This window comes from Ambystoma mexicanum, chromosome 5p (genome assembly GCF_040938575.1).
Source record: "Ambystoma mexicanum isolate Mex_15411 chromosome 5p, UKY_AmexF1_1, whole genome shotgun sequence".
NCBI lineage: Eukaryota > Metazoa > Chordata > Amphibia > Caudata > Ambystomatidae > Ambystoma > Ambystoma mexicanum.
Genome location: NC_090930.1, coordinates 659471431 through 659488601, shown reverse-complemented (window position 1 = coordinate 659488601; position 17171 = coordinate 659471431).

Genomic DNA, 17171 nt, shown 5'->3' with positions numbered 1-17171 from the left:
AAGTTCTCCTTTTCAGGAACTCCCTTGATAAACACCTCCTTATTGTATACATGCATTAGTTCAGAGAAGGAAGCAAATCTGTTCAAACATCATGATTCAGAGGTGTCTGAGGCAGATTCGTGGGGGGAATTCTATACATCAGTGAGGATTTGTGATTGGAATGCTTTTGCCCAATTTGGCACTAAATCAAGGCCTAAACAGGCACCTGGAAGCAGAGATTGTGATGGTACAGCCTGACATTGCAGGTTCCTCTGCACAAAAAGAAACATGAAAACACCTTACAGTACTTTGTTATGGGCCTTAAATGTTTTATTAGAATCCCTGGTGGGATTTTATGACAGTATCAGTTTGGATTCGAGAGCCAGACTTAATTCAGCAAATCAGTTTGCATAATGGTCTGATCAACTTTGAAACAACATTCTCAGTCAAAAAAGTTTGTGCTGAGTAATGGTCCGTCCAGAATTTGGCTCCTCCTAATCAATTTAACTTGATTACATCTGGACAGGGAGAAAGGCAAAGGGAGAATCATTTGTAAAAGAGGACATGCAGACACAAAATGAACGTATGTGATTGCTGGAGAATTCTTTGATGGATACTCACAATAGTGAATTAGAAATTTAGAAAACATCTAAATTAACAACATCTAGAGAGCTGGGTGAAAAGTTCAAGAAGAGTAACACAAAATGAACGTATGTGATTGCTGGAGAATTCTACTGGGTGAAAAGTTCAAGAAGAGTAACACAAAATGAACGTATGTGATTGCTGGAGAATTCTTTGATGGATACTCACAATAGTGAATTAGAAATTTAACAAATCAGATACATTGGAAAGGTGATGACATGGAGAGAGAGACCTTACAATTCAGTAGTGCCAAACTTGTAGATTATGATAGCCTGTTGGAAGCAATGTAATCATTAAGAACTGGAAGATGCCTCTAAGGAATTATTTGATGAAATGAAGGCCAGACTAACAACGGAGGCATCATGAGAAGACAACAAAAATGACTATGAGTAAAGTGGAGAAAGTTACCCTGATTGAGAAATAAAGAAGTGTGTATGAATGATTGAAACTGGGAGCAAAAACAAGAAGTGCAAATGATGAGTGGGGCACCTCGGAATTAGATCAATACTGTAAATATTAAGAACGTATGAAAAAAGATGATACAGTAAAAGAAGAAATCCATGAACAACAATAATATTTTGTGGACCAAGAGTTCAGCACATAGTGACCTCCTGGGCTCAGAGTCCAATAGTAAAATGTTGATTCTAAAGAATGACTTGGCTATTGGTTTCCAAGATGCGGAAGGAAGTGAATTTGGAAGAAGTAAACATGAAAACACTTTTGGCTGATAGCAGGCATAATTCTTTCTACTGTAAAGTACGACTGTCCTCGTTTCTGGGTATTGAAGCCATTTTCAATGAGGCCAACCCTTAGCCATGAATCAAAATTGGTATTACAACTCAGGACATTACTTTTTCTGATAAAGGTGTATTAACTAGGTTGAAAATAAATGTAAAGACTGGAATAATGCCATTTCTAACATTGGGATACGGCCTGATTGTATGGAGGAAGGATAAGCTTGATGAGGGTAAAATATGTGTGGGCCCCACAAGTGGTAAGAATAGTGACAGTCCAGGATATGATAACCTAAGGCTGCAGTTTCTGAGAGTCCATTTAAATCTATTACATACTAAGGAGATTCTGCATTCCAGGAATAACAAGGAACAACCATCCCCATTTTGTCACCATTGCGGGCCCTCCGATATTGAGTCCTTGAAGCATTTACTGGTATCATGTCCACATGGTCAAATGTTACAGCAAATTCAACAATCAATTATGTTTCTGTGACTCCCTCTCTTTTTCAAATGACAGATGAGTTTAAGATTGTTATTTAACTACTGGCAACTACGCTTATGTATCGTTACTAATGGTTATTAATGGTTAATTAATTTTCAATTACTCAACTCGAGTCAACCTGGGTTTGTTTGAGGTTTATTCGGGTTGCGTGGTCAGGGAATGGTATAGATCAAGTTATTACATAGATTGGTGAAATAATGAGTGTGTATCATGAAGAATAATTAACTGCACCCTGATTGCACTTGCAGTTGTTCTTAAACACTATGGTGGTCTAATAGGATAGGTTCCAGACTTGTGCCTATCAAACCTATTGATGTCCTATTAACTTTAATCCTATTATAATGATTAAGAAGGGGGAAATGAGAAGAAGGTTGGGGCATTTAGATAGGCACATGACTAACTTGGTGGTAATTAATTGAATTAAAAATACACATTTAACAACAATACAATTGGAGTAAAATATATAAATAAAGTGGAAAGATAAACAAATAGCAAGATATTTTAGCAAGATATTTTGCAAATGATCAACAAAAAAGTTTCTAAGAAACTTTAGACACCTATGCAAAAAAGGTTTATTGTACAAAGTTAAGTACACAATATAAACCTAAAACGGAATGCGTATGGTCAACGTGTTATGACACACTTTACACTATAGTCACAGATGGGTCAAGCTGTGATTATAAATATCTACATAATTGGAAAGGGGAAAGAACTAACATCGTAACCAGAAAGATAAATGAGAACTTGAAAGTCTTCTGGAGTACCAGGACCCGATGACCTTTTAAACATTGTGCTGAAGGTCAGCCCTGACAATGCAGACAGAAATCGTTTATGTCCTGTTCGGCAGTGTTATTCAGGATTCACTTTTACCAAGTACTTGGCACAAGGCACACATGGTACCCATTCATTAAAAGGAACCTGAAAAGATCCAACTTATTATCGCTCGATAGCGCAGCTGAATGTGCCTAGCAAGGGCTGTGTATGCTTGCTATAAAAACATCTAGAGAGCTGGGTGAAAAGTTCAAGAAGAGTAACACAATTTCAAACGGTTTTAAATAAAGTAATGGGAACTGCAACCAATGAACAAGTGCTAAACCTATTCCCACAGTGTGGTATTGGCACTTTATGTGGCATTTGTAGACTTCTTACTCAGCCTTTGATAGAGTGAATGGTGACACATTGTGGCTTAAATTGAAAAGGTGGGGTATTGATGAAGGCTTATCGAAGTTGTTAATTTTACAACATACCGAGACAGTGGTTACTCTACAATTGAATATGGAAGGCATATAAGCAAGAAGTATTAATACACACTGTGGGCTAAAGCAGAGATGTGTTTTGACTCCAGGTCTTTTTCATCTTTTTGTCTCAGATATGAGTGAAGCAGACAAGACAACTCAGAATTATCCCGCTAATTTAGGCCTTGTATAGGCCCACTCCCCGGCTTGCACGCGCAATGCCAATAAATGAGACACACCCCAATGGGGAATGAGACTAAGAGAACAGGCTGCGAGAGTTAAGTTTCATTTATGTAAAATTGGAATCCAGAGAACTCTGCTGCCCGAGAGCGCTCTGGCAAACAATACACGTACAATTGATTATATGGTCAAAAAGCGTCATCAGTGATGTCAGATACGAATGTTAAAAAAGTTCATTATGATTGGACACAAGACCACAATGTATAGGCGCTGCTCCTCCGTGGTTGGCTGCTTGGTTGGCGGGAGGGTGAGCGTCACGAGGTCCATCTGTCTGTGTCCAGGGGCGGTGAGGGTCAGGTCACGGTGAGGTAGGGCGGGCCCTAAGTAAGCTAACGTGAGATACTACCATGAGACATGCACTAATTAATAGTCACTAGAGTTCCTCTGAGTATATCATCATAAACCTATAAATCGCCTACATATAATCACACCATTACTCATTGGGACTTGTATGAAGTACAGGGCTTTAGGTCTTGGTCAGTGAGAAAACATTGATGGTGGGGTGGGTCCAGGTGCATCAAAAGAGGCTATAAGGCATCCTGACATTTGTTAGTTCTAGGGTGCAATATACTGTGACAGAGGTCTGATGTTAGTCGGGGGCACACTGGGGGTGGGCTTCACAGCAGGGTCACACGTCTGTTACATCAAGAGAATATCTTGCAAGGGCCCAAGGTTATAGTGGCATTAATTTTCCAACAGCGGGGGTAAGAGGGCACAGGCAGGTTTGTGGAGATGGATGGGCATGTTTCAGGCTGGTTCACACACAGGACAGTGAACTCAGAGTAAGAATGAAATGTCACATTGGTGTATTTGTATCAATTATTTCCGGCTCATCCGTGAGAAATGGAGCTGCGCAGCTTTCAGGCACAGTGAGAAAAGGTGGGGGCCATGAGCGCGGTGAGCGCGGTGCTGCAGAGGGGAGAGAAGCCTTTTCGCATTATCGCAGTGAGGCCTAGTCCAAAGATGGAGTCGAGGGTACACAAAATGGAAGCCAAGTGTCCCGCACAATAACCTTGCATCTGCCACTGCCAATGACACTGCTAGTGCGCATGCGAGCAATGGAAGCGTCCCCTGTTATTGTACGAGCAAGTGGTTTACATCGTGCTGAATGTATGAGGGGGCCTAAACGACCCCTCACTCCCACACAGCCTTCAAAAATGAGTGCAGCTTGCTTATATTGATGGCTTTGTCTTCTGAGATCAGACGCCAATAGGATTACAAGATACTCTAAAGAATGTGGGGACATATGCAGTGGAGAATTCGCTGGACATGAGCGAAATGAGACCTAAAGTGATGAAGTTTACTAATAACTTGTACCGGGCCCTGAGGCCTATGGGATATGGTGCGGTACAAATAAATAAATACAATAACAATAATAAATGTAAAAGGTTAAGACTCATGTGGCCTGTGAGGTACACTCCATTAGAAGAGGTGACAGAAGTGATTGATATATGTGGGGTACTTGATGAGCGCTCAGAATGTGAAATCGAAGGAATATAAAGGAATCAGGACATACATTTCTCCTATTATAGTTAAAGAACAAGATGAGACATTTGGGGGGTTCTCTCTAAAACCATTAATTTGAATATATCAGCAACCAATTATTCCAATTATGCTTTATGGGATAGGATTGGCTGTATCGTCTAGAAGGTTTTAAATGGAGGTATCGTTTAATGTTTCCCAATTCCACCATGCATAGTGCTATACGATTGGAATTGTGAGCAAGCTCAATAGTAGCTGTAGCCAAGTTTAAGAGGCTCTCGGTTTACTTGAAGATTAGAAATGCGGATGAGAATTCTTTATTGTATCATGTTAACTTGGCAGAGAAAAAGAGACTTGTCTGCTGCATTTATTGCATTTATGAAGGAATGTGAGGAAATATTGAAGCAGATTGGCAGCGGCAGTATGAAATAGTTCAGCAGGAACTGGTCCATGAAAAATAGCATAAAGAAAATGTTTATGTATTACTGCTGCCATAATCAACAGACTTTGGGAGAAATGATTATACCATGACAGAGTATGTGAAAGTGATATCAGGCATGCATATGCTGTATCAGTACAATCCATGTTTCCCAGAGAGAACATGCATACTTTCGCTTTAACAATTTGTAAACAATTGAAGTTTTTGGAGCTCACTTGGCAATAAGGATGCAGGATAACAAACGTAGAATGTGTAAAGAACTCAATACTAAAACACCTATGTATTGACTGTCCTGAACATTGGGATATGAGACAGATGCCTTTTATTTGTTTTTTTCATAATGTTTTATCAATTTCAGAAGAATTAATCTGGCTCAGCATGCTGCACGGATGCCAGCTATCTCAATGTGTGGTTAATTTATGTAATATGATTTTCTCGATATTTCATGTCGAGGGAATTATATTGGAAAAAGGGCCAATGTTTTGTATGAATTAGGTATTTATTCTCTTGTAATCATTGTATTGTAAGAACTGTGTAATGATTTAATTAAAACTAAGACGCAATAAAAGAAATTGCATTTGCTGACTGTATCCACAGATGTTACGTGGAACAATAGCCCAGATGCTGCACCATTGATTCTCCTGCCTAAACGGTAACACCTTCCCCCAGGTCACAGGAACTGTCCCCAGGAGATCTCCTAGCAACTGGTGCTTCTGGGGCAGCACTGATATTACAAAGCCACTCACACATCAGGATGCAGATTGCTGTAGTACAGAACAGAAAGACTGACACTGACTTAAAATCCCTGGATTGCGACTCCCTGCAACCACAAAACCAAGGAAGTGACCCCTAGCTTCCCTTGCATCTCTGAAATGCCTCAACATCAGTTTGGGCATCTTCGACGCTCCCCAAGCTGATGTAATTAAAATACCCGAGTTATCCCTGACCTCGACAATCGACCACCACCACACCTAAGAGTTTTGCTCAACACCGAAGCTCGGCCATCTTCATATATGAGACCTGTCAAGCCATCCAACATCCACAACTCAACATTGCCACCTGATAACCAGCTCCCTACACCTCCTAAGGTGCAAGCCAATGCCGCTGGAGTGCCCTCATGCTGTGTTAAGCTAGCCTTGCCTGATTGCTGCTGAAGGCCAGTTTCCACTTCTCTGGAACACAGACCATTGAGTTTTCCAGTGCCATCGACTGAACATTACGTGCTTTGTCCAGCATCTTCGACCCACAAGCTGTTGCCATTGCTGAACAGCATTGCATCATTGGTCCCGGCCCTGCCATTTCTCGACCCAGCACTGGCCTGGTAACCAAAAGCACACAGACTCCCGGTACAACACTGAAAATCTTGGTTCCGTGCTGTTGAGCCCCAAAGACAAAAATGTAAGGTATTGTGAAGAGGCCATGTCCCCTGGTCCACTTTTGAGACCATATTGACTTATGCCCCCTTCTCTAGCTTACAGACATATCCTTTGAAAAGTAACCTTGTGCCATTCATGTGCCCGAACACCCCAGCTCATCTACTCAGAGTGACCTTTCACAAATGTCTGCATTCTCTTTGCTATTTTACAGGGGTGGATTTTGTTAGTGGTTTCAGATTAGTTGTTTGCGTTTTACTGTTTGATTAAAAGTCTATACTTTTATAGTACCCTCATTGGCCGTTCTTTTATTTTGGACTATTGTACTTAAGATGTTTAGGTTGCTACTGTTATCAGCTTACACCTCTTCTGAATATATATAGCCTGCCCTCAGCCCTATGCACAAAAAAAGGCAAAAGAGGTATACCTGTCAGGCTTGGCCTGTTTGACCTATATGATTGGGATCACTGCCAAAATGATAGTAGTGTGGGTCTGAGGGTTCTATGTGATAAAATCGCCAGGAAAATATCGCCAATGAGAGGATTTGTATTTACTCCTCCCTAAAAAGCCTTCCAACATATTCTAGGACTTGTGTTTTTTACTATTCTAAATTCAAGCCCTTGAATATTTGGGGAAAATGCATTTTATTCAGGGTCCAAATTTGGGTAAATATCGCCACTGGTACCATTTTCCTTGGTGACTTTATCACTGGATACCAGACTGAGTAGGTGGGTTAGTCACTACTGATCACTGTATTCCTGCAGAGCAGTAGGGATTCTGACCCACTGGTGGGCAGCGATTGGATTTAATACAGACTGAGCCTATCCAAAATAAATTACTGTGTTTTCAGCGTTAGAAACACTGGAAGGCATTTTATGATTGCTACACATTGGAGCTACACATGAGCTCAGGGACGGTATTGAAGTCCAGTGCCCTTAGTGAGCTTAAGCACTCCCCCAAAGCAGTTTGATTAGTAAGGCTGAAATGCTTATGAGCCTCCAAGCTTTTGAGGATGTTACGGTGGCGAAAGCCTAGCGGCCAGTAGTGATCTGGTGCTTGAGTCCAGATACCCATTCCACTGGGGCGTAGAAATGGGGGCGACAGTGATAGTCCCCAGTATAGTTAGCTGGGTGTGGGTAGCGTGATTCCCTGAGGGCCAGAGCTTCAGTAAAATCCCCAGCTTCGCTTAGGTACCAGGCCTCAGTCAAGACCCAGGGTAGTGTCTGTAGGGCAGTGCTAGCTGCAAGGAAGCTCCATCTAGAGGAGAGGAGGTTGGCCTTAGCAGAGGAGAAGCAAAGGAATGTGATGGAGAAACAGAAGGATTTTGTGATGCTGCACAAGGTGGAACTCGAGGGACAGAGTGAGTCCCGCCAACAGACCTCTAATAGGAGTGGGAGTGTTTCCAGCAGTGGCACCCAAGGAAGCCTAGACACAACATTCCCAGTGACGTAGTCCAACCATAATAGTTTTGGAAGGACATCTTTGGCTGGTTCAAAGCACTGGAACTAGCCCCAGGAGGTGGGAGGGGTTTTGTGGTGGGGCCAAACCCTTATGAGCCATTTACTGATAGCTGGAAATGATGTAATCACTTAGTTGGCCCCTGAAGAAAGATCATTTATGCCAAAATGAAGGCTACCGACCTTATGAGGTTCTGCAAAAACCTAGAATAATACCTTGCTTTAGAGCACTCTCCAAAAAGGTGAATCAAACCTTTGAGCTCTAGAAGCAGCAGGAAAGGAAGCCCCCTTAGCAATGGGCCCAGTGGCTCTTCCTGCTAGAGAATGCGAGACACCAGTGATCCCAGTGGCTCCTAGTTCAATTTCACAGTCCACTGGGGAACCCACTTCTGCTGGGGAGGACATAGTGGCCACTAAGGTGCCTACTGCAGTGGCACCAGATTCAATCATCTCAGGGTTATCTATTGATGTAGAAAAATAATCTGAGATGGCGGACAAGGTAGCTTCAGACTTCAGGGGCCTGCCAGAACTTTAGTGAGTTGTCATTCGCTAGAGGCCTAAAACAGGCTTACTTTTTCCAGGCACAGAGAGATTACCACACTCTAACAGACATGGAAGAACAGGCTCAGGGTGAGAGCTCTGGGATGTTCAAGTTGTATTGGGTTAATGTCTTCTGTACAGTGAGCCTAAGAATTCTGAGTCAGGGGCCATTTTGAAGTTGATTATGGCCCAAGTGGTGCAGGAGGTTGCTACGGGACTCGGTACATGACATTCCTTTAGAAGATTAGGAGTGACCAAGGAAACTTACAGGATGTCTGCCCATTTTTATTGGCTACAGATGAGAGTATAAATCAAGGAATTTGTCTGATCCTGCCATAGAAACCGGGAGGATGGCTCAGGGGCAACACGTTTATCTTGGAAGCAAGACAACGCATAGCAACACAGGTTTGAATGTGGGTCTTGCGTTTAGAAACTGGTCTCCGGTGTTATGATTGATTATGGCCCAAGTGGTGCAGGAGGTTGCTACAGGACTCGGTACATGACATTCCTTTAGAAGATTAGGAGTGACCAAGGAAACTTACAGGATGTCTGCCCATTTTTATTGGCTACAGATGAGAGTATAAATCAAGGAATTTGTCTGATCCTGCCATAGAAACCGGGAGGATGGCTCAGGGGCAACACGTTTATCTTGGAAGCAAGACAACGCATAGCAACACAGGTTTGAATGTGGGTCTTGCGTTTAGAAACTGGTCTCCGGTGTTAAGCGCGTTATAAAAAGAACAATTATAATTATACTTGCCAAGCCTCTGGTAAGTCAGGCAAGGTGACAAAGGCTCTCTCAATTCCACTACCAGTGGTTGGAGAGCCTTTTGAGAGGATTGGCTTGGACATTGTGGGTCATTTGGATCCCCAAACCACCCCAGGGAAATGTGGGATATATTGATCCACTCAACTGCATTTCCCCACCTCACCAAGCTGCAGTTGTGCACAAACCACAAAATGGTTGCTCTGGCTCCTGTGAGCGGCATGGCTCAAAACTGCGTTTTGCAACAACAAAAATGGCTGTACCGTCCTGCCAAGCACACATTGGGCAGGATGGAACAAAGGGGGCACATTGAAGGAGATTGCCAGTGTGTTCCGACATAAAGAAAAGGAAGAAGGTAGAAAAAAGCAGTGTTGCTGTGCTGCAAAAGCCAAAATCCCCATTGAAAAGAAACCCTTTTTACCCTTTAAAATAAATGCGGCTTTGACGCTAATTCCCTCTGTTCCTTAAAGCCACTGTGATTGATAAGCCCTACTATGCCCTGTGTGTTTCACTGTGCATCAGCAAAACCAGGCATGATTCCGAATTGACAAGTCCTGTCAAACCAACTCACTTCACTTTTACTTACCCGGGAAACGCAGTCATTTTCTTTGCAAAAGTATCCAAAACTCAGCTGTTCATAGAGAGACTCTAACTAGCTGATCCATGTCTGTTTCAGTGTATCTGTGCTGCAGGCCAACTCCAGCACTTCAAGAGAATAATTATAGCTGCTGGAGATGAAAAGTCGAATTTAAGAAGGAAGGCCAGCTGTACCATGTGTAAAAAAAGGGGCTTTTGCAAATTAAAGAAAAACAAATGCCTGTGTGTTGAAACAGTACACTGGTGAATTAAAGCCTGCCAGTCTTTAGCAATATGAAGGGGTTTGTTGCTGGTAAGACTCTATAACATGGGTTATTTTATTCAACAGGCTTGATTTAATTCTGGATCTAAGATCAGAAATAAAGGGTAAACTATGGTGGCTGGAGTTGCAAGTTGAAAAACAGGTTTGGGGTGGCACCAAAAGGAGGGCTCTCTCTCAGCAGATACTGACAACCCCCTGATAATTACGGGGTTGAGCAGACTTTGGTCTCTGCTGGGAACCTGACAATGAATCTCCCAGGGAAGGAAGTCTGAAGTGTGAAGGGGCAATATCACTTCAACCAAGGGAGAAACCGATTGACTGACAAAAAAGCCAAAAACTGAAAAGTGGATTGTGAGTATTTCATCACCCCATAGTAATCCCTAGTGTACCTTGTCTTGCATTGTCCTCATCCCACTCTATTAGTCATCCCATCCTTACCCTGATAACTTGTCCAACTGTCAGAATTCTCTGTGCATTTTGTCATTAATCTCCAAGCCTCATCACTACTTTTCTCTTCATTTCTGTCTTGCATAGACCATATGTCATTAGCGATAATTTGGTTAAATAAAGTAATTTTCCTTAAAGAAAAGGGGTACACTGTGTGAAGGGTTGCATCTGCAGCGTAACCTAGAGAATTAATGGGTGGCGTTCCTCTTTTGTTAGTCATTAAATCTAATGTAAGTAAAACGGTTCTTTTCTCAAACTGATTCCTTTTCAATTTCACCCTTCATTTTACTCGCGCCTCCTTCTATACTACATTACTCTTTCAATTTACCATCTAGAGACTTACTTTCATTTACATTTTGTACCTGTGATCTAAATTGATTCCCCAACACAAAAACCGTTTGGGTAATTTTAGGCGGGAATTGCAAAAGTGTACATTTTTTAAACGTGTTATTTGACTCCAATCTGTTTTAAACTTTCCACTAATTTCTGAACTGTATGCTTTTGGTAATCCATTCTTTGTGATTATTAGTATGTTTGCATTGTTTCTTTATTAAGAAATCGTATTTGCTTCAAGGTTTTAACACACATTCATTATTGATTTATCCATTTCCGAGTGTCATTTCACCACATTGCAAGGGGTTTAAAATCTGTTTTCCCTCTTATTTGGGGAGGGAAGGTCAGCTTTAGATTCCGTTTTCAGTTTCTTATTCCTGAGTACCTGAGTATCCCTTTGTATCCACTCAGAATTGATTATTGGTGGGGTGAGGGAACTTTGCAGGGGGAAATTCTAACTTGGGTGCTATCTGTCCTAAATCAAAAAGTGCTCCTATTCTGCTGTGCTGTGTATATGTTCCACTAAAAAGTCAAACCCAGTGCATTGCTCACATTCTCATTGTAACTATCACCCCATTGGTGATTGCTGCCCCATATTAAAAAAGTGTGTGATTTCGTTTGAATTTTAAATAAATAAATATTGCATTTGACCAACCAGCCTGGTTCATGGTCCATTGTGACCCGGGGTATTTGAAAAGGGGGTGTGATATGAGTGGTGTATCATCCCAAAATTGAACCCACAGAAATAAGGAGAAAAGCACCTCAGTTAGGTGCTACATACCAGGCCGAGACCAAGGTGTGCATGTCACCTGATTGAAATTCTTAACAGAACCAATACATCTTGGTCATGGTAGATCATGCCGCACAGTGGCCTAAAGCGATACCCTTGAACTGAAGTTGTTTGGTTTACTACTGTCATCAGCTCACACCATTTCTGAACATACATAGCCTGCCCTCGACCTGCTCTAACACATAAGGCGAAGGAGGCTTATCTTTCGGGTTGTGCCTGTACCAGCTTTATGATTGGAATCACTGCTTGTTTAGTAGTAGTTTAGTAGTGGTGTGGGTCTGAGCAGGCACTACTTATCCCTGTACCCCTGCAAACAGCTTATTAATTAACGCTGGAAAGAAGGTTTGTGCATGGCCCCAGTATTAGAATTCCCAGACCCTGGTTAGGGAATCATATTCCAGACTGCCACCTGTAAATCTGGAATTGGAGCAGACTCAGCACAGATGAGCTCTGAAGGGATTGATCAGCCTACTTCTTACAATAACAGGTGGTGAATGGGAGAACTTCTGAAGTCTGTAGATTTGTCTGACATTTCATCATCATAGTGTCTCCTTCTAGTTCTCTGCTTCTTTGAATGTGCACTGCCTGCGTGTCATCCTGACTTCCACACATTGGGGTTAATTGCGCCGTCGGTAATAGCACCAAAAACGTACCACAAATTGTCATTTTTACCTGCAGCAAAAAGCTGGAGGTAGAAATGCCATTTTCTACCCAAACTGTGATTTGGTCAATCTTTAAATGCGGCAGCCACGCCGTTACCACTGCATTTAAGAGCTACCGCCCAATTCGTGATGAGACCCATAAAGATTATTGGGAGGTGAAAGAGGCCCACTGGCTGATGGAATTAGGTCTGAGATCTTTAGAGAGGAATTTTACTGATATAATGCTTTATATTTTATGGCTGGTATATCCTGCAGGAGGTGCTGTTTGTTTCTCGTCTTACAAAAATGTGTAACATGTTTCATCTCTTCTTCTTGGCTACCTTTTTATCTTGACCATGAAAATGTAAATAAAAGTATGAAAAAAAACAAAACTTCCTCTTAGTAAACTAAATGTTTTCACAGTCTCTAACAGTTGACCTTATACATGCAAAATCAAATCAACAATCGCCAATTCTGCTTTCAGTGAGACTATATGCATAACCTGTAATCAGTGTAACAGCCCCCTGCAACTGTATACACCAGGCCACATGTCCCATGAGAACAGGAGTTGAGGTGCAGCTCCTCATGTGTGTCATCCAAACCCCTTTCTTCCCCTTAAGGACACATCTCAGCAAGCCTCCGTCAAGCAGGAATGATGCAAAGAACCTGCGTTGAGTGAAACAACCAAGTCAAGACTTTCATTCAATCTCTTCAGGACTTCACTACTGAGAAAAGATATCCAAAAGGCTTGATCAAGGAAATGGAGTTCCAGGAGGCTGACTGCATCGCTGAGCAGCTGGATAATCAATCCAACACGTGAATCGCCCCATATTGAGGCACTTGGAGGACTTGTGCCAGTCCAAAGAGACCCCTGAGAGGAAAGATGTGCAGGGATGGGCACAGCGACACCATTTCACGGAAATGAAATGGGGAAATGTTCCTTTTCTTGTCTCCAAGAGCCCCTGCTCTCTTTCCTTCGTTTGGCTGCTCTATTTCTAAAGTATGGCGGCATCTTCCTCTTTCAGGGCATTTTTAATATTTAGTCACCTTAATCCAAACTCAGGTGATTTCCCACTCACATTTTACTGGGCTGACTTCACTGGAAGGTGCTGTGCATAGTCCCTCGTCCCCCATCCCCATCTAAACCTGGTCTGAAAACGGCAAAACTAATGTTTATTTACGCACATTTTATTTTTTGATAATATGATTTGAACTTTTAACACTGCAGCATTTCTTATTGTTTGTTTTCTGGCATGAAAGTCACGGTACGGCCTCAAAATGCCACATCATAAGAATCTTGAATCTTTTATGAGTACCTTCTCTCACTATTAATTGATTACAGGAAATTGCCAAATGGATTAGAACATATGACAGCGATGTGCCCATTACCCAGAATCGCAGTAGTGGCCCAGAGTGAGCGAACTTTTTTAGCGGAGTAGTAGAACGTCATTATACTCTTATTTGCATGAGCACGTGCATTACCTTAATTCAGTGGTCTTCAAACGTTTTATGCCAAGGCCCCCCTGAGCAAACAATACATTGTTCAGTAGGGCAGGGGGCGGGCATGACATGTTTTACTGGACTTCTATGATAGATGTCCAGCAAACATATACCATCCCTGTCCCCTGGGCCCCACTAGGCCTAACACAATCAACATGGTTATGTGTGTATGCAAGGCACTGGGGTGCCAAGGGGGAAAGCATGGTATTTTGACTGGACATCTATGATAGAAATCCAGTAAAACAAATACCATCCCTGTCCCCTGGGCTCCACAGTGCCTCAGGAGAGCTGATTTTGGCAGGTGGGTAGGGGGATTGTGCAACAAAGGCATTTAAGCATTTGTTGTACAGCCCTCCTTCCCCCCTCTATCCACCACTTGCCAAAACAAACTAACACACACATTCATACAGCAATCACTATCATTCAAACGAGCATCCATCACCATACACTCACACATAACACAAGCATTCACGCATCCATACACATGATTCAATAAAATAAATTAACATTAACATACCTTCTGCATTGGCTTGCATGTGGGTGCTGAAACGCCCTGTTCCAGGCTTAATTGGTAATGGACATGCTCTAGTCCACTCAATTGCTACAATTAATGATTGCATATCATCAGACCATTTTCTCATAACATTGCCCCTCAATCTCTGCCCAATCCCCAACATAATCTTTCACTGCGTAGTTACCATTTTATCAAATCCCATTTTAATGCCACTGTCATTCCACCTTTAATTCTATCTATTAATATCGCATTTCTATATAGCTCTTATAGACTGCATCCCGCCCCCACGAAGGACCGCATGGCCCACTCCTCTTCTCGTTAGAACGCTGACAGACAGGAGGACTCCTCTGCTTTCCGGCAGCATGTCCATGTTATTAGCACAATAATGAGAGGCGGCAGGTCCATACTTCCTACACCCCGCCTTTCTCGCATTGTGGCAGCCTAAGTATCTGCCCAGCCCAAAGGGCTTCAAAAGTGCATAGCAGGTGGAAGCGGCACCCCTGCTCATAGGCAGGCAACACAATTCCCCTGCAAATAATGGATTCTGCTGCCTGATACTGAAGCAAAGGGGTGGCTCCCCCCTCGATACGGAGGGTCTGCAACTGTAACACCCATTACTCCATAGGATGTCACTGAGAATACCCACTTACGCTTGGAGAAGACCAATAGAAAAATCAAAAACTAATGTAATGACTCACTCATAGGTCCTTTCGTGAGTTAGGTGTAACATACTCATTCATCTTATTATTATTTATTTATTTATTTATTTATTTGATGTGTTATAGTTTACAAGTAATCTTTTCACATTTCATAAATACATATAGCTCAAATCATAAATGTATCAAAACCAATAGTATCGTAAATGAATACTAATACTGAATAACGTAAATGTGACATATGAATATGCAATATAAAATGCCATTTAAAAATAAAAATGGAAACATAAATTTTACAACATTTACAGCATTAAACAATTATCCAATTGACCAATTCCACTATTACATCTACATGATGGTCAATCTTAAACTTTCTACAATATGAACGTAAGGGGGATGAATATACCAGTCCACTGCTATATGGTTATTTCCAGGAGCTTTTCTACCTTTTGCCAGACATTGGCCCTCATTACGACCCTGGCGGAAATCGAAAAACGATGGCGGAAATGCAATACCGCCATCGAATAGCGCTCGGTGCGACTATGACCCGTCACCGCAAAGTACGAAGCCATTAGCGACACCGTAGTGAACGCCAACGCTAACTGCACCAAGCACGCGCGCGCTCGCCATGCCAAACCGCAAACACCACCATGGTGCAACGGTACGGCAATTCCGACCCTAGCGGACATGTACCTAACGCCATCAGGCATGGCGGAATGTACCATTCCGCCATGGCGAGAAGTACGGCATCGCGAATCAACCGTAAACGGCCCCACTGAGTGCCTGTACACCGCTCCCTGCCCACAAAGTACAACTCCCCGTAGGTGCAATGAAGCCACAATGCAACCATTGAAATGTACAAGTCACCCATGCATGCCAACGAACAAAAGAAACACAACAGGGGCCAATGGGAGCTGCAGGGCACAGATGGCACGAATACAGAAGCCATCCCAATGGACATGACCACAGTCCCCCACCAAGAAACGCACGCAAACACAGGCACCTGTGACCAGCAATATACCGAAAACCACATCATTCAACCAGTCCACCTGGCTGACCGGCATCTGTTACACAAAACCCAATCCCCCGCCCCTGAGCATGACAACATTCAAACTGGCATATTGGCAGCCCCCATCCCTGACCTCACTGGGCTTCGTAGGCAAACGCGCACAGCACAGTACCACGCAACGAAACCCCGAAGCTGGAACCCAATGCAGATCTCCTCACAATACATCGCCCCCCAAATAGGCATATGCCACATCACTTGCAAAGAAAAACGCTACACGGGCCAAATCAGAATAGATATTTATGCACATCAAAATCACCAAGCACATACAGCCATCAGGCCATGAAATCCAAAACACCAATCACCATTGTGGGCTGCTTCCGCAAGAAATGACCAGCCACTACCTGTGTGTCGCCCTGTTCCCCCATGGTACACAGAGCCACATTCACGTCCGATAAGGCAACATGGAAGCGCACAGAACCGCAGGGCCGTCCCAATGGGGAGGCACTAGTCCAGCTGAAAGGCCGAAATGTTGCTCCGAGCCACCAGTACTGCGTAAGGGCATGTGGCCCATTGGCGATCGTCCCATAAGATCGTAATGCTGCTCCACTGATTAACACGAAGCAGCAGGTGTCGGGAGTAAAATCCATCTGCAGGAGTGGCATACAGATGGCAGTGGCAAAAGGGGAGGAGATACCTGTCAACCAAAAGAAAAGAAAAAGAACAGAATGGCCATCAGAACTACATACCAACAACTCACTTCAATGATCACACGAAATCCACAGCCATATGCATGCTAGCCCACTCCAAAGGAACATCACCACCCCAAAACCACTTGCGACTCATAACCATCTATATCGAGGTGCAAACACCATCGCAAACGAGTGTCTGAGGGCGCCTCGAGACAGGGAGGGCTCAACAAGGCCAGATGGACGATGGTCCCACTATGGCAGCCCTGCATCACATAGCGTAGGGGAGGCGGATAGATCCCAAGAAGCCCTGTACATGGCAAACTCTGTATCAAATCACCTGCCCA